This window comes from Quercus lobata, chromosome 5 (genome assembly GCF_001633185.2).
Source record: "Quercus lobata isolate SW786 chromosome 5, ValleyOak3.0 Primary Assembly, whole genome shotgun sequence".
In the NCBI taxonomy this organism is placed as follows: Eukaryota; Viridiplantae; Streptophyta; class Magnoliopsida; order Fagales; family Fagaceae; genus Quercus; species Quercus lobata.
Window position 1 is genome coordinate 73,878,831 of NC_044908.1, and position 16,717 is coordinate 73,895,547.

Sequence of the window (16,717 nt, forward strand, 5' to 3'; positions counted from 1 at the left end):
TCCTAACCTTATCCTCACGCAAATGCTTGCATATTCTACACCCTTGATATCTTAACTCTTGGATCCCTATTTTGTTTTTTTATGTTAGATAATACTTTCACTGGCACAAAGTAAAACAGAAAACAACAAAGACAATAACTAGTATAATAAGAGAGGAAAAATATCTCCATCTCCATCTTGTGTACAACAAACAAGAATTCTGGATATTAGATATGTGGACTAAACCGTAATATCATATTTTCTTCTTCTTTTTTCTGTAATTTTTATTTATTTATTTGTTTATATATGTCTAATAATTATATTTTTGTTGATTCTAAATAAACGTTTCTTTTGCGTGTACAAATTTTTTTTTTTTTAAATTAAGTAAAAAATATAATTCAAATGCACATTTTTCTCACGTGTATCAAGTTATTATAAGACACTACCGCAAACCCGTGCGTTGCGCGTGATAATTATTTTTATGGTGGTTTTATTAATTTTTTTTTTTACAATTTTAACTAATCTAATAATAAGTAATATATTTTATAATTATATTTTTATTTATTATAGGAACAATCATAAATGTAATATAGTTTTCTCAAAAAAAAAAAAATGTAATATAGGAACAGTCCAAAACACCAAAAAAAAACGTAACTAAAAAAATAATAAACTAACAATGCTAATTGAACCAATATTAGGACAAAATTTTGTTTGATAATCTATTAAGTTTTTTTTTTTTTTTTTTTTTTTTTTTTGTAGAAATTAAAATTTCGACTGCCCAAAACATATTATCAAATAAACAATTATTAGCAAAATCTAAGAATTAAATTTCTATACATGCATTGTTATAAAATAATAATAATAAAAATCAAATTGCAAAAGTTAAAATTTATCACCTATCCGATTATTTTCATTTGGCTAACCTTTGCTTTTCTTTAAATAAGTGGCATTATAGAGTACTTTTAATACAACTATTAAGAGTACTTTGTCCACCACAAAGGATTAGAAAATAAACAAAAATTAGTAAAGTCACATAATTTAACATCTAAATTGAGCACTATAAAAAATCATGCTATGTAACAGAATAAATACCAAATTATCCAAATTATGCTATGTAATAGAATAATATTATATTTTTATATGCTATATTTAGTTCTTTAGAACGCAATAGGATAACTGTGCAAGCCTAAAACGAGACTGTTAGGCTCAACCTCACTTGGGCTCACAATTTATTTGTAAAGTGGGCTTCAAGATTTCCTACTTTGGGTCGTTCTCGGCACAGAGACTCAAAGTAACGTTCCTCCCCTCTCTAAATGACTGTTTTCTCTCCTTTTTTTTGAAACCCCCATCATCTTCCCCAACTTCTGCTATTTATAGCTTAGGTTAGTGGGGAGATCATGATTACTGCCATCGCTAGTGCAATTGAAGGTCCAATATTATCTGTTTTAAGTGGGTGATTAGGTGAGAGTGGGATGTAACAATTATGGCCTTGGAACTTGGTTCCAGCTCAGGCGAATTTGCTCGATAATGATGTTCCCCGAGCATCCCATGACTTGCCCAGACAGGGTTTTTATGATTGTTTGGGAAGTTTTATACCGAGCACAGCTCAGGATCCGAGGCCCAAAACTCGTTCTTTATGAAGGCCGTTTCAAGAAGGGCTTAGGGCGATGGGGCCGTTCCATTGGGCCTGAGCCCAGGGCCCATATGGGTCTTGGGATTTCGGTGCCGTACATTAGGCCCCCTTTGATTCATACTTGGTTGCCGGGAAGAATCAAGGAGCCAGCCGAGCCTTTTGGTCTTGGAAATCCTATGGCCTGGGACTCATGCGGTTATGGTTTCTCATTAATGCTTATCTCAAAAGACGCGCTGTTCCGCGATGCTAGGTTCAGTTGTCATTATTGCCTAACGGTTCGCGAACCGAAGCGGTGCGCGTGTCGGTTATCTTTGGCATCCGCAGGGTCATTCGTGAATCGTGCCCATTTATTGCTTGATTGAACGTTCCTTTGCCCCTTTTCTGATCCTATAAATAGCCTTCCTCAGAACATTCTTTCACTTTTTTTTTTCTCCTCTGATCTTTCGAGCTTACTCTCTGCCGACCAATTCTTTGTGCGCCTACTCACCTGCCCAGAGTTCTTTTCTCCCTTAGAACCCAAAGTAAGTTCTCTTCCCCTTCCTATTCCTTCAGCTTATTTCTTCAAGTTCCCTTTCATAGCATTTAGCGTCAAAGATGGGCTACTGTTATCTCTTGGAGGCCTCGGCTGCCTTGGCCACTTTTAGGTGCAAGTTTAATATTCCCGATGACATGGAAGTGGCTTACTGCCACGAGAGTGAAATCGCTCTCCACCGAGGACAAAGCATAGCCTTTTTTTCTTTAATGTCAATCCTAGAGGGTGGGGTTAGATTCCCCGTAGATCCCCTTTTAGCAGATACACTTAGGTACTACGGACTGTATCCCGACCAGCTTCCCCCCAACTTTTACTGGGTAGTTAGCTGCGTCAGTAGGTTGAACCACACCTTTGATTTACAGTTAAATTACCATGATATTAACCACATGTATAGCCTCTGTGGGAACAAAGCTACCAATTATTACCTAAAAACAAGAGATAATTGGGTATGGCTGATATCATGCCTACCTGATTCGAATAGGAACTCCGCCGGAGAGTTTGTTCGGGTGCGCGGCAACTGGTTTGCCGGGGAAGTTCCTTGCCCTCTTTCACAGCGTGAAGTGGGTTCGTACCAATCCCTTGATCTAACTGTTCCCCCCCCCCCCCTTTTTCCTTTTCTTTCCTCTTTATTGAAGTAGATCTTCATCATCGGATATTGATATAACACTTGTTCTTTTGCAGACGGCAAAGTGTTCGTTCTGGACATCAGAACCGTCCACATGAAAGACCTGAACTTCATCCTTCGTTTCGAGATATTCGTGCACTAGGACGGACAGCTCCAGGCCTCGCACCTGATCCTCAGAGTAGAGCTAGTTTACTCTACCTGGCAGACCTTTAAGTAAGCACTATTAGTTGATAGTCCCCTGCTGTCATACATTGACGTTCGGTTCGCGAACTTTTTGCCACCGAAGCTTACAACCGGGGAGGCGAGGGAGTTCGGAAGGCGCTATACTTGCTCGGACGAGTTAGCTCCTTTGCGGGACAAGTCCGCGGAACGTGTGTCTCGGCGTCTTAGAGAGTTAGTTCACGAGACAATTCAACAAGAGGACCCAGTTCAAGAGCAAGCGCAGCCCGAGAACCCAACTGCGGGGCCCGAGCAACCAGCGATTGAAGCAACTGCCTTGTCGGCTGAAGATACCCAACCCAGCGAAAACATGGTGTCAAGGAAGGTTATGACTATTGATCGCTTCGTGCCCGGTGCACGGCAACCCAACTAGCCCCCACCTTCTCAGGGTCGGAGCCAGGTACCTCACCCTCCACCCTCTTCTCAAGCTGGACAAGCCCGTAAGAAACAGAAGGTCGCCGATCAACCATCCACGAGTTCGGGAGATGCTGCCGTCCAGACTCTTCCCCAGCCAACAGGGGGGGTCGTTATCCACGAGTCGCAGACCCAGGTCGGTCTGGGGGTTGCGTCCTCCTCCTAAGCTGCTGCAGCGTGGAAGCCCAAGTTTTTGTTGGACGGCAAGCCTTTGCCTTCGACTGCCTGTGTGTGGATGTGGGAGAAAGGCGAGGGTGGCCGTATTGCCTAGACTCTGGCCGAGGGTCTTCTTCTTCCCGACGGTATGCATGCCTTCGAAGAGGGGTCTGAGGAGTCCGTGGGGCGCCGGTTAGAGTGGTACGCTATTGCGGTAACTCCTCAGTTGTCTATTCCTTTCCATACATTTACTTCTACTTCCGCACTAACTTTTGTGATTGCCAGGCTGCTCAACTGGCTCACATACTGGCTGGCCGTGCACGGGATCTTGCTGAGGAGGTCGATCGTGAGAAGGGGGCGCACGAGTCAGCTGCCAAAACAGCAAAGGAAAAACTAAAGGCAACTGAATCCGTCGAGAAGAGGGCCGCTGCCGCGGAGAAAAATAGAGCGTTGGCGGAGAAGAGGTGTGCTGAACTTTTGGCTAAGCAGAATGAAACGGAAGTGAAACTAGGTGAAGCCATTAGCCTCAACACCTCTCAAGCCGAGGAGCTAACCGACCTGGGGGCAGCCCTAGAGGCCTGTGAGCAGAAGTGGTACAACGAGGGATTCGCTGATGCAGAGCAATTTGCTGAACCAGTAGTGGCCCAGGCCCGGAAGCTGGGTTTTGAGTCCGGGTGGTTTGCCGCTCTTCAAGCCCTGGGAGTTCCTGAGGATTCTCCTCTGAGAGACCCCGGCCAGATTCCCTTCCCGAGCCCCGTTACTGCTGTGCAGGATCCACCGGTTGCCGATGAGGAGGAAGAGACGGCAAGCATGAGGGAGCTGGTTGAACAGATTAATACCCATGCTGAGCCAGATGAGATGGAGGCCACTAGCATCCCAACGGTACAGGATCTTCTTGGTGAAGACCCACACTACCCCTTGACCAACCAGCAAGAAGTGACAGATCCAACCCGGCTCTCCAGCTGATTATCTGCAGTCCAGTTTTTTCACGCTTTTACTTATTTTTATAGCATTTTTAGTTTATTTCCTCACTGGTATTTTTACCTATGTCACCAGGTTGTGGTGAACGAACAATTTCCTTATTTCACGGGGATGACCCATAAACAAATGCCAAGTTTTGGCGACGAGATATTAATTCTGCTTTTTAACTTTACTTTCTACTCGTTGAATGACTATTTATTTGTGTGTTTGCTTAGATTATGTTAGTGGTTTCTTATACTATAGTAAGTCAGGCTGAGAGTTGCCCGTTCGGTTAAATCATGCCTTAGTGTAAGGTTTCCGCCTGCTTGGTGATTTTGATCGAACTGAGGACGAGGCTTCTGTCCTTAGAATTTTTTTGTAACGATAAGGTTTCCGCTTGCTCGGTGATTTTGATCGAACTGAGGACGAGGCTTCTGCCCTTAGAATTTTTTTGCAACGATAAGGTTTCCACCTGCTCAGTGATTTTGATCGAATCGAGGACGATGCTTCTGTCCTTAGAATTTTTTTGTAACGATATGGTTTCCGCCTGTTCGGTGATTTTGATCGAACCGAGGACGAGGCTTCTGTCCTAAGAATTTTTTTTGTAACGATAAGGTTTCTCCCTACTCGGTGATTTTGATCGAACCGAGGACGAGGCTTCTGTCCTTAGAATTTTTTTTGTAACGATATGGTTTCCGCCTGCTCGGTGATTTTGATCGAACCGAGGATGAGGCTTCTATCCTTAGAATTTTTTTTTGTAAAGATAAGGTTTTTGCCTGCTCGGTGTTTTGATCGAACCGAGGACGAGGCTTCTGTCCTTAGATTTTTTTTTTCCTGTAACGATAAGGTTTCCGCCTGTTCAGTGATTTTGATCGAACCGAGGACGAGGCTTCTGTCCTTAGAATTTTTTTTTTTGTACCGATAAGGTTTCCACCTGCTCGGTGATTTTGATCGAACCGAGGACGAGGCTTCTGTCCTTAGAATTTTTTTTTGTACCGATAAGGTTTCCGCCTGCTCGGTGATTTTGATCGAACCGAGGACGAGGCTTCTGTCCTTAGAATTTTTTTTCATACAAAACATGCAATTCTCTTAATGTGCAATGACGGGATCAAAAACAGCTTAGACAAGTAACTTCATCATTATCTTGACTTTAGCGAAGTACAAAGTTTTGACTTATATTTACTATATGGATGGTCACGGGTGAACTTCTTTAAATTGTGAGCGTTCCATGGCCGAAGGAGCGGCCTCTCGTCAAGATCTTCCAGGTAGTAAGCCCCCGCGCTGGCGATGGCGGTGGCGGTAATTCTGTACGGCCCTTCCCATGTTTGAGCAAGCTTCCCAGCAGATACGTCTTGCATGTTTCCCACGATCCTCCTTAGAACCAGTTCCTCGACGCTAAATTCCCTCCCCTATACATCTTGGTTATATCTTTGGGACAGTTTCTATTGATACTTTGCGAGCCGTATGGTTGCGGCCTCTCGGCATTCTTCTAACCAGTCCAAGCGCTCCATCATCAGGTCGGCGTTCTGGGCAAGGTCAAATCCTGTGACCCGTGCACTGCACAAGCTCACCTCGGTCGGTATTACGGCCTCCGCCCCATATGTCAAAAAGAAAGGAGTCTCACCCGTGAATCTTCTAGGAGTCGTACGGTAAGCCCATAAAATGTTAGGCAGCTCTTCAACCCATCTCCCCTTTGCCCCGTCCAGCCTCCTCTTCAACCCGTTCAAAATCGTCTTGTTCACTGCCTCAGCCTGGCCATTGCTTTGAGGGTATGCCGGGGTTGAGTACTTGTTCTTAATGTCGAGATCGCTGCAGAAGGCCCGGAAAGCTTTGCTATCGAACTATAGCCCGTTGTCTAATACTAGTGAGTTCGGTACCCCAAACCTTGTGACTATGTTTTTCCACACAAACTTTTTCACGTCGATATCCCGAATGTTGACTAAGGCCTCAGCTTCCGCCCACTTCGTGAGGTAATCCACAGCCACCAATACAAAACGACGGTTACCTGTTGCTCGGGGAAAAGGGCCGAGGATGTCTAGCCCTCATTGTGCGAACGGCCAAGGGCTGCTGACGGGGTTTAGACGACCTGCTGGCTAGTGAATCAGATGGGCGTGCTTTTGGCATTGTTCACACCTCTTGACGTATTCTGCGGCATCCTTCTGCATCTGTGGCCACCAAAACCCCTGGGTCATGGCCCTGTGTGCTAGAGATCGTTCCCCGACATGGCCACCACACATTCCTTCATGTAGCTCGGTCAGAAGTTCATTCACCTTCTCAGGATGCAGACATAAAAGGTAAGGGCCTACGAAAGACCTCCGGTACAACTTACGATCTGCCGACAGCCAGTACTGGGAAGCCACCCGACGAATCTTTTTGGCCTCCTTTTCATCGTCCGGAACTTTATCCTCGGCGATAAAGTCTATGTTCGGGTTCATCCAACACGGATTTGCCACTAACATCATGGCAACTTCAACCCCAGCCAGGTTGTCATCACTTTTCACCTCGATACTTGGCTCCCTTATAAGCTCTACCTTGACCAGCCGAGGTATATTCTCGGTAGAGGATGAAGCCAACGTGGCCAGCGAGTCGGCATGTCTGTTTTGTGCCCGACCTACCTGGGCTACCTTCACTGTCCCAAACTGGCCAATGATCTACTTAGCTGCACTCAGATAGGCTTTCATCTGAGAGTCCCGAGTTTCGAAGCTTCCTATGATTTGATGAACGACTAGTCGAGAGTCCGAATAAATCTCAACATCTTTCGCGCCTAAACGCAATACGGCCCTCAACCCGGCCAGGAAGGCCTTGTTCTCAGCTTCGTTGTTTGAGGCTTTGAATCCTAATCTGAAGGAGTGTTCTAATCGTATGCCCTCCGGGGTGATTATGACAATACCAGCTCCGGCCCCTATAGCATTCGAAGCGCTGTCTACAAATACTTTCCACGGACGACGCTCCGCATTACATATTATCTTCCCGTCGCTCTTGGGGGTGAATTCTGCAATGAAGTCAGCAAGAACCTGTCCCTTTACCGAGCTTCGCGGTCGATACCTTATGTCGAACGAACCCAAATGAGTTCCCCATTTGGCTATTCGGCCCGTGAAGTCCGATCTCTTTAGCAACGACTGTAGGGGATACTCGGTGAGGACGAATACCGTATAAGCCTGAAAGTAATGCGGCAACTTCCTCATGGCGTGCACTAGTGCCAAAACTAGCTTCTCAAGGGGCAGGTATCTCGTCTCAGCATCTACTAAGGTTTTGCTTATGTAATACACTGGCTACTGTACTCCTTGGTCCCTTAGTAACACAGTGCTCACAACATGGTCAGACACTGAGAGGTACATAAACAAATCCTCCCCGGACTCTAGGGCTATTAACATGGGTGCTTTTGCCAAGTACTCCTTCAGTTCTCGAAAGGCCTTGTCGCATTCCTCGTCCCAATGAAACCCCTTCCACTTCTTCAGAAGCTGATAAAACGGTTTGCAACGATCTGCGAATTTGGAGATGAATCGGTTTAGGGCGGCTAACATCTCGGTTAGCACCTGTACTTCCTTCGGATTGCTCGGCGGTATGAGGCGATTCATGGCGTTTATCTGGTCGGGATTGGCTTCTATCCCCCGAGTAGAAATCAGATAACCCAAGAACTTGCCAGCCCCCACACCGAAAGTACATTTCTCGGCGTTCAAGCGCAACTTGTGCTGTCGGAGTATCTCAAATACTCCCCTGAGGTCTTTCGTGTGTTGCGACTCCTTTTTGCTCTTTACCACCATGTCGTCAATATATACTTCCACCGTGCATCCAATTTTCTCTCGGAACATCCTCGTCATCATCCGCTGGTATGTGGTTTTTTTTGTAACGATAAGGTTTCTGCCTGCTCGGTGATTTTGATCGAACTGAGGACGAGGCTTCTGTCCTTGGAATTTTTTTTGTAACGATAAGGTTTCCGCCTGCTCGGTGATTTTGATCGAACTGAGGACGAGGCTTCTGTCCTTAGAATTTTTTTTGTAACGATAAGGTTTCCGCTTGCTCGGTGATTTTGATCGAACTGAGGATGAGGCTTCTGTCCTTGGAATTTTTTTTGTAACGATAAGGTTTCCGCTTGCTCGGTGATTTTGATCGAACCGAGGACGAGGCTTCTGTCCTTAGAATTTTTTTTTTGTACAAAACATGCAATTCTCTTAATGCGCAATGATGGGATCGAAAACAGCTTAGACAAGTAACTTCATCATTATCTTGACTTTAGCGAAGTACAAAGTTTTGACTTATATTTACTATATGGATGGTCACAGGTAGAACTTCTTTAAATTGTGAGCATTCCATGGCCGAGGGAGCGGCCTCTTGTCAAGATCTTCCAGGTAGTAAGCCCCTGCGCCGGCGATGGTGGTAATTCTGTACGGCCCTTCCCATATTTGAGCAAGATTCCCGGCAAATACGTCTCGCATGTTTCCCACGACCCTCCTTAGAACCAGTTCCCCGGCGCTGAATTCCCTCCCCTTTACATCTTGGTTATATCTCTGGGACAGTTTCTACTGATACTCTGTGAGCCGTATGGTTGCGGCCTCCCGGCATTCTTCTAACCAGTCCAAGCGCTCCATCATCAGGTCGGCGTTCTGGGCAAGGTCAAATCCTGCGACCCATGCACTGCACAAGCTCACCTTGGTTGGTATTACGGCCTCCGCCCCATATGTCAAAGAGAAAGGGGTCTCACCTGTGGATCTTCTGGGAGCCGTACGGTAAGCCCATAAAATGTTAGGCAGCTCTTCAACCCATCTCCTCTTTGCCCCGTCTAGCCTCCTCTTCAACCCATTCAAAATCGTCTTGTTCACTGCCTCAGCCTAGCCGTTGCTTTGATTGTATGCCGGGGTTAAGTACTTGTTCTTAATGCCGAGATCGCTGCAGAAGGCCCGGAAAGCTTTGCTATCAAACTGTAGCCCGTTGTCTGATACTAGTGAGTTCGGCACCCCAAACCTTGTGACTATGTTTTTCCACACAAACTTTTTCACGTCGATATCCCAAATGTTGGCTAAGGCCTCGGCTTTCGCCCACTTCGTGAAGTAATCCACAGCCACCAATACAAAACGGCGGTTACCTGTTGCTCGGGGAAAAGGGCCGAGGATGTCTAGCCCCCATTGTGCGAACGGCCATAGGCTGCTGACGGGGTTTAGACGGCCTGCTGGCTGGTGGATCAGAGGGGTGTGCTTTTGGCATTGTTCACACCTCCTGACGTATTTCACAGCATCCTTCTGCATCTGTGGCCACCAAAACCCCTAGGTCATGGCCCTGTGTGCTAAAGATCGTCCCCCGACATGGCCACCACACACTCCTTCATGTAGCTCGGTCAGAAGTTCGTTCACTTTCTCAAAATGTAGACATAAAAGGTAAGGGCCTGCAAAAGACCTCTGGTACAACTTGCGATCTGCTGACAGCCAGTATCGGGAAGCCACCCGACGAATCTTTTTGGCCTCATTTTCATCGTCTGGAACTTTATCCTCGATGATGAAGTCTATGATCAGGTTCATCCAACACGGATTTGCCATTGACATCATGGCAACTTCAACCCCAGCCAGGTTGTCATCACTTTTCACCTCGATGCTTGGCTCCCTTATAAGCTCTATCTTGACCAGCCGTGGTATATTCTTGGTAGAGGATGAAGCCAACGTGGCCAGCGAGTCGGCATGTCTGTTTTGTGCACGACCTACCTGGGCTACCTTCACTGTCCCGAACTGGCCAATGATCTGCTTAGCTGCACTCAGATAGGCTTTCATCTGAGAGTCCCGAGCCTCGAAGCTTCCTATGATTTGATAAACGACCAGTCGAGAGTGTGAATAAATCTCAACATCTTTCACGCCTAAACGCAATACGGCCCTCAACCCGGCCAGGAAGGCCTCGTACTCGGCTTCGTTGTTCGAGGCTTTGAATCCTAATCTGAAGGAGTGTTCTAATCGTATTCCCTCCGGGGTGATTATGACAATACCAGCTCCGACCCCTATACCATTCGAAGCGCCGTCTACAAACACTTTCCACGGACGACGCTCCGCATTACAGATTATCTTCCCGTCGTTCTTAGGGGTGAATTCTGCAATGAAATCAACAAGAACCTGTCCCTTTACCGAGCTTTGCAGTCGGTACCTTATGTCGAACGAACCCAAACAAGTTCCCCATTTGGCTATTTGGCCCGTGAAGTCCAATCTCTTTAGCAACGACTGCAGGGGATACTTGGTGAGGACGAATACCGTATGAGCCTAAAAGTAATGCGGCAACTTCCTCATGGCGTGCACTAGTGCCAAAACTAGCTTCTCAAGGGGCAGGTATCTCATCTCGGCATCTACTAAGGTTTTGCTTATGTAATACACTGGCTGCTGTACTCCTTGGTCCCTTAGTAACACAGCACTCACGGCAAAGTCAGACACTGAGAGGTACATAAACAAATCCTCCCCGGACTCTGGGGTTGTTAACATGGGCGCTTTTGCCAAGCACTCCTTCAGTTCTCAAAAGGCCTTGTCGCATTCCTCGTCCCAATGAAACCCCTTCCACTTCTTCAGAAGCTAATAAAACGGTCTGCAGCGATCTGCGAATTTGGAGATGAATCGGTTTAGGGCGGCTAACATCCCGGTTAGCACCTGTACTTCCTTCGGATTGCTCGGCGGTATGAGGCGATTCACGGCATTTATCTGGTCTGGATTGGCTTTTATCCTCCGAGTAGAAATCAGAAAACCCAAGAACTTGCCAGCCCCCACACCGAAAGTACACTTCTCGGCGTTCAAGCGCAACTTGTGCTGCCGGAGTATCTCAAATACTCCTCGGAGGTCTTCCGTGTGTCGCAACTCCTTTTTGCTTTTTACCACCATGTCGTCAATGTATACTTCCACCGTGCACCCAATTTTCTCTCGGAACATCCTCGTCATCATCCGCTGGTATGTGGCACCAGCGTTCTTCAAGCCAAACGGCATGACTTCGTAGTGATAGTTAGCACTCGGGGAAATAAATGCTGTATTTTCTCAGTCCTCGGGTGCCAAGGCAATCTGGTGGTACCCCTGGAAAGCATCCAAGAAGCTCATCCTCGAGTGCCCATACGTGGCATCTACCAGTTGGTCAATCTTGGGCATTGGGAATGGATCCTTGAGGCATGCCCTATTCAAGTCTGTGAAATCCACACAAACTCTCCATTTACCATTCTTTTTCTTCACCACCACCGTATTCGCTAACCACCTCAGGAAGAATATTTCCGTTATCGCCCTTGCTTCCTTCAGCCTTTGGACTTCCAAGTTCACCACGTCAGCATGCTCCTTCGATGCTCTCCTCGGTTTTTGCTTTTTCGGGGGGAATGATGGGTCCACGTTAAGCTTGTGGAAAATGAAGTCGGGATCTACGCCGGGCACTTCGTACGGACTCCAGGCAAAAACATCCGCGTTCTGTAAAAGAAACAACAACATTTCTGCCCTTTCTCGGTTGTTCATGCTTGTGCTTATTTGGAAATACCTGTCTTCGTCAGGAAAAATTTTGACCTTCAAAACATCCTCGGCAACGTCCGCCCCCGTTTCCCCTCAAGGCTTCTGTGATTGCTATAAAGGCTCTTTTTCGGTCTCCTCCGCTTGTCCGAGCTGTTCGTTCTTCCATCTGACTGCGGCGACCAGACACTGCCTAGCCACTTGTTGGTTCCCTTGCACCACGATGACTTCATACTCGGTGGGAAATTTCACTTTCATGTGCAGGGTGGACGGAACGGCCTTTATTGCATGGATCCACGGCCTTCCCAGGATTGCAGTGTACGGTGAGAATGACCAGACTACTATGAAGGTCACTATTACTTCCTTGCCTTCCATGTCTACCGAGAGCGAAATTTGCCCTTCGGGAACCACGACCCTTTCGTCAAATGAGACCAATGGCGTGTCATACTTCGCCAAATCCTGACTCTTCAATCCGAGCCCTTTGAATAGGTTCGAGTACATCACGTCGGCTCCGCTTCCTTGGTCTATCATCACTCTTTTTACAAAGAACCCGCTTATCCGAGCTGTTACTACCAACGCATCATCATGAGGTTGGATCGTCCTTTGTAAGTCTTCTTCGCCAAAAGAGATGGTTAGCCGACCAACTTTCATCCTCTTCTCGGGTGATTCTCCTTCTATGCAAGCCACTGTCAGTACCCCTTTAGCTGTTGCCGTACCTCTCGAGGCAGCGTGGATGACTTCGATCACTCCCAGCGGTGGTGGGAAGGGATTCCTTCTCTGCTAAACACCCTGGCCGGAATCTCGGTCAGCAGAGTCCACTACAAACTCTTTCAGATACCCTGCTTTTATTAACTGCCCGAGATGATCTTTCAGTACCCGACACTGCTTGGTGGTGTGCCCTTTGTCCCTATGGTATGTGCAATACAAGTTTTGGTTCCTCCGAGATGGGTCACCCCCCATTTTGTTCAGCCACCTGAAGAATGATTCGTTCTTAATCCGATCTAGAATTTTGTGCACAGGTTCTTTGAACGCCACATTAACTCCCTCAATTTGCGCCTCTGGTTCTTGCATCCTGAAATCTTTTTTTGGTCTTGCTAGGATAACGCCCTGCCGAGATCTCCCGAGTAACGGGGCGTTCCCTTTATTTTGTAGCCGATCATCTTCCAGGTGTTTATACTCCTCAATGCGCCTCATAAGTTGCCTCATATCCTCGAGAGGTCTTTTCGTCAACGACTCCCGTAATTCAGAATCTTCGGGGAGCCCCATCCTGAAGGTGCTTGCCGCTATCTTCTCATTTCCTCTACCGATCTCGTTGTAGAGTTCCCAGTACTGGCTGGCGTAATTCCGAAGGGTTTCACTGACCCTCATCTTTATGGAAAGTAGCGCATCCACCGGCTGCGGCACTCGGCTGCATGTCACGAATCTACTGCCGAACTCTTGAATCAGCTCGGCAAAGCTACGAATGGAGCCTTTTCGTAACCCAATGAACCATCTCAAGGCCGTGGAGCCGAGACTGAAGGGGAATACTTTACACATCAAGGCATCATTGTGTGCATGCAAGGACATCATGTGGATATAATGACTGACGTGCTCCACAGGGTCCGTCTTCCCGTCGTAGGAATTGAATGGCGGTCTTGTAAATCTACTTGGCATAGGGGCCCGTTCAATTTCATCTGAGAATGGTGACCGAGCAGCCCTTCGTAAGGCTTGGCTCATGGCGTCCATGGCAGCATTGTGGGGTCGCCGTTCCTCTGGCGAATCAGACCCTCGGTCCTCGTATCCATACGAACGTGAACAGTTCCGACAATGACGTGTCTCTCGGGAGTGTGAGTGATTCCTACGCTGGTGCGATTCTTGAGAGGGTGATCGGTTTTGGAATCGTCGTGTACCGGATTGGCTAGAGCCCTCTTCGCCCCGAATTCCCGTGCTATCATTTCTCCTTTGCCGGTGGTGGCGGTCCCTTTCTTGGCTTCGACCCCTTGCTTCCAGTTCTAGATCCATCACCAGTTTGCGCAACCACTCCAGCTCTCGGTCTCTGTCATCATACTGCCTATGTCTCGAGACACCCGACACCGTTCGGCGGGTCTGATCCGACCCTTCTCCCAGGCCAGACTCTGCCTCTCCTTACAGTCGCTCCCTATCCCCACGCCCTTTGTCTTCTTTCCCGCCATGTGGACCCCTGAGAAGATCCCACGGAACCGCTCTGGGCACGCCCTCCCGAACGTCCCTCGGACATTTCCTTTATTTGAGTCTCAGTCGAACCACAGCTTTGTAGGAGAGCCCCACGGTGGGCGCCAATTGTGCAAGCCTAAAACGAGACTGTTGGGCTCAACCTCACTTGGGCTTACAATTTATTTGTAAAGTGGGCTTCAAGATTTCCTACTTTGGATCGTTCTCAACACAGAGACTCAAGGTAACGTTCCTCCCCTCTTTAAATGACTGTTTTCTCTCCTTTTTTCTGAAACCCCCATCATCTTCCCCAACTTCTGCTATTTATAGCTTAGGTTAGTGGGGAGATCATGATTACTGCCATCGCTAGTGCAATTGAGGGTCCAATATTATCTGTTTTAAGTGAGTGTTTAGGTGAGAGTGGGATGTAACAATTATGGCCTTGGAACTTGGTTCTAGCTCAGGCGAATTTGCTCAGTAATGATGTTCCCCGAGCATCCCATGACTTGCCCGGACAGGGTTTATATGATTGTTTGGGAAGTTTTATGCCGAGAACAGCTCAGGATCCGAGGCCCAAAACTCGTTCTTTATGAAGGCCGTTTTAAGAAGGGCTTAGGGCGATGGGGCCGTTCCATTGGGCCTGAGCCCAGGGCCCATATGGGTCTTGGGATCTCGGTGCCGTACAATAACATTTAACAATCAAAGAGAATTAAAAAAAAAAAAAAAAAAAAAACAACAACAACAACAACAATTTAAAAAACAAAACTAAATCACAATTTAAAAAACAAAACTAAATCGCATTAACCCAAAATAGAGTTTTAAAGATTATAAAAAATTATCAACCTAAAGTAGAGATGCAAGAAAAATATAAAAAACAAAATCCACCAAAAAATTTAGAAAGAGAGAGAGAGAGAGGGAGAAAGAGAGGGAACCTTTTTTTTTTTTTTTGTGAGGGAAAGCTATGCATAGAATAGAAGAGATAGTGACAAATTTATAATAAGAGAATGTGAATAAGAAGAGACAAAAATAAAGGAAGATGAAGGGAAAGAGGAAGAATGATATTAATGTAGAGGGTAGTGGGGAGATGAAAAGGTAAGGGAGGGAGAAAGATTGAAGAAGTAGTGGGCAGATGAAATGGTAAGGGAGAGAGAAAGGTTAGAGAAGTGTAAATATTAAAAAAAATTATAAGAAAATTGAAAAAAAAAAACCGACCAATTATATTTAAAAAAAAAAAAAAAAAGAATGACGTGGCAGCTGATGTGGCGCAACGTGAGAGCAGTAGCATTAAACGTTACGCTTCAGCTTTTAGTAATATATAGATGTGAAACAAAAAAAATGCTTCTCCATGACAACATTTCCTTCTCAAAAATCTTATCAATTCTCACTATACATCAATATAAACTGAAAATCAAGTAGAGTTTACACAAAAGAGGAAGAGACTGAATTATCAAAATGACTTCTTTGAGCTCGATGGCCCTTCTATTCATTTCCATGCTTAGCTTTAGCTTCCTCAGCCATTCCATGCTTAGCTTTAGCTTCCTCAGCCATACCACTACTCATGTTGCTGACCCAGTTCACCTCACAGAGGTATGTGCAATCAGGGACGGACCCAGGTGGGGGCACAACCCCCTGGGTCCAATTTTTATTTTATATATATAGTTTTCTTTTGCGTGTACAAAAAAAAAATTAAGTAAAAATATAATTCAAATGCACATTTTTCTCACGTGTATCAAGTTATTATAAGATATGTGGAACAAAAAAACAAAACAAAAAAATGCTTCTCCATGACAACATTTCCTTCTTAAAAATCTTATCAATTCTCACTGCATCAATATAAACTGAAAATCAGGTAAAGTTTACACAAAAGAGGAAGAGACTGAACTATCAAAATGACTTCTTTTAGCTCGATGACCCTTCTATTCATTTCCATGCTTAGCATTAGCTTCCTCAGCCATACCACTACTCATGCTGCTGACCCAGTTCACCTCACAAAGGTATGTGCAATCAGGGACGGACCCAGGTGGGGGCACAACCCCCTGGGTCCAATTTTTATTTATATATATAGTTATAATATATTTCATTTATGTTATTGGGCCCCCTTTCAAAATTTTAGGCCCTCTTTCTCCTCAATAAGCTTAACTAGCCTTACTCAACTAGCAACTATTCAACCAAAAAACTTAACAAAAACAATAACAACATTCACAATAGTGATTTTATTTTAGCATATATATATATATATATATATATATATATATATATATATATATATTTTACTACCAAAGAACCAAAAAATCATGTGTTATTGGAGAAGTTAAAACTAAATTTTTTGCAACTAAAGTAAATTGGTATAAATACCAGTTGACTATAACAAGTTGTTAAAAATAAAATACAATTCTTTTTTTTAAGATTATATCTCTTCCTTCTATTAAAAAACTCAAATTCTCTTACTTCCTTTATTATTTTAATAAGTTGTTTATATTATTTTAAATAAAGTGATAAAAAATAGAACATTTGATATTGTGTGTATTGTAAAGTGATGTGGTAAAAACTAAAATTTGTATCACCACTATGAATACTCTAACTCTGAA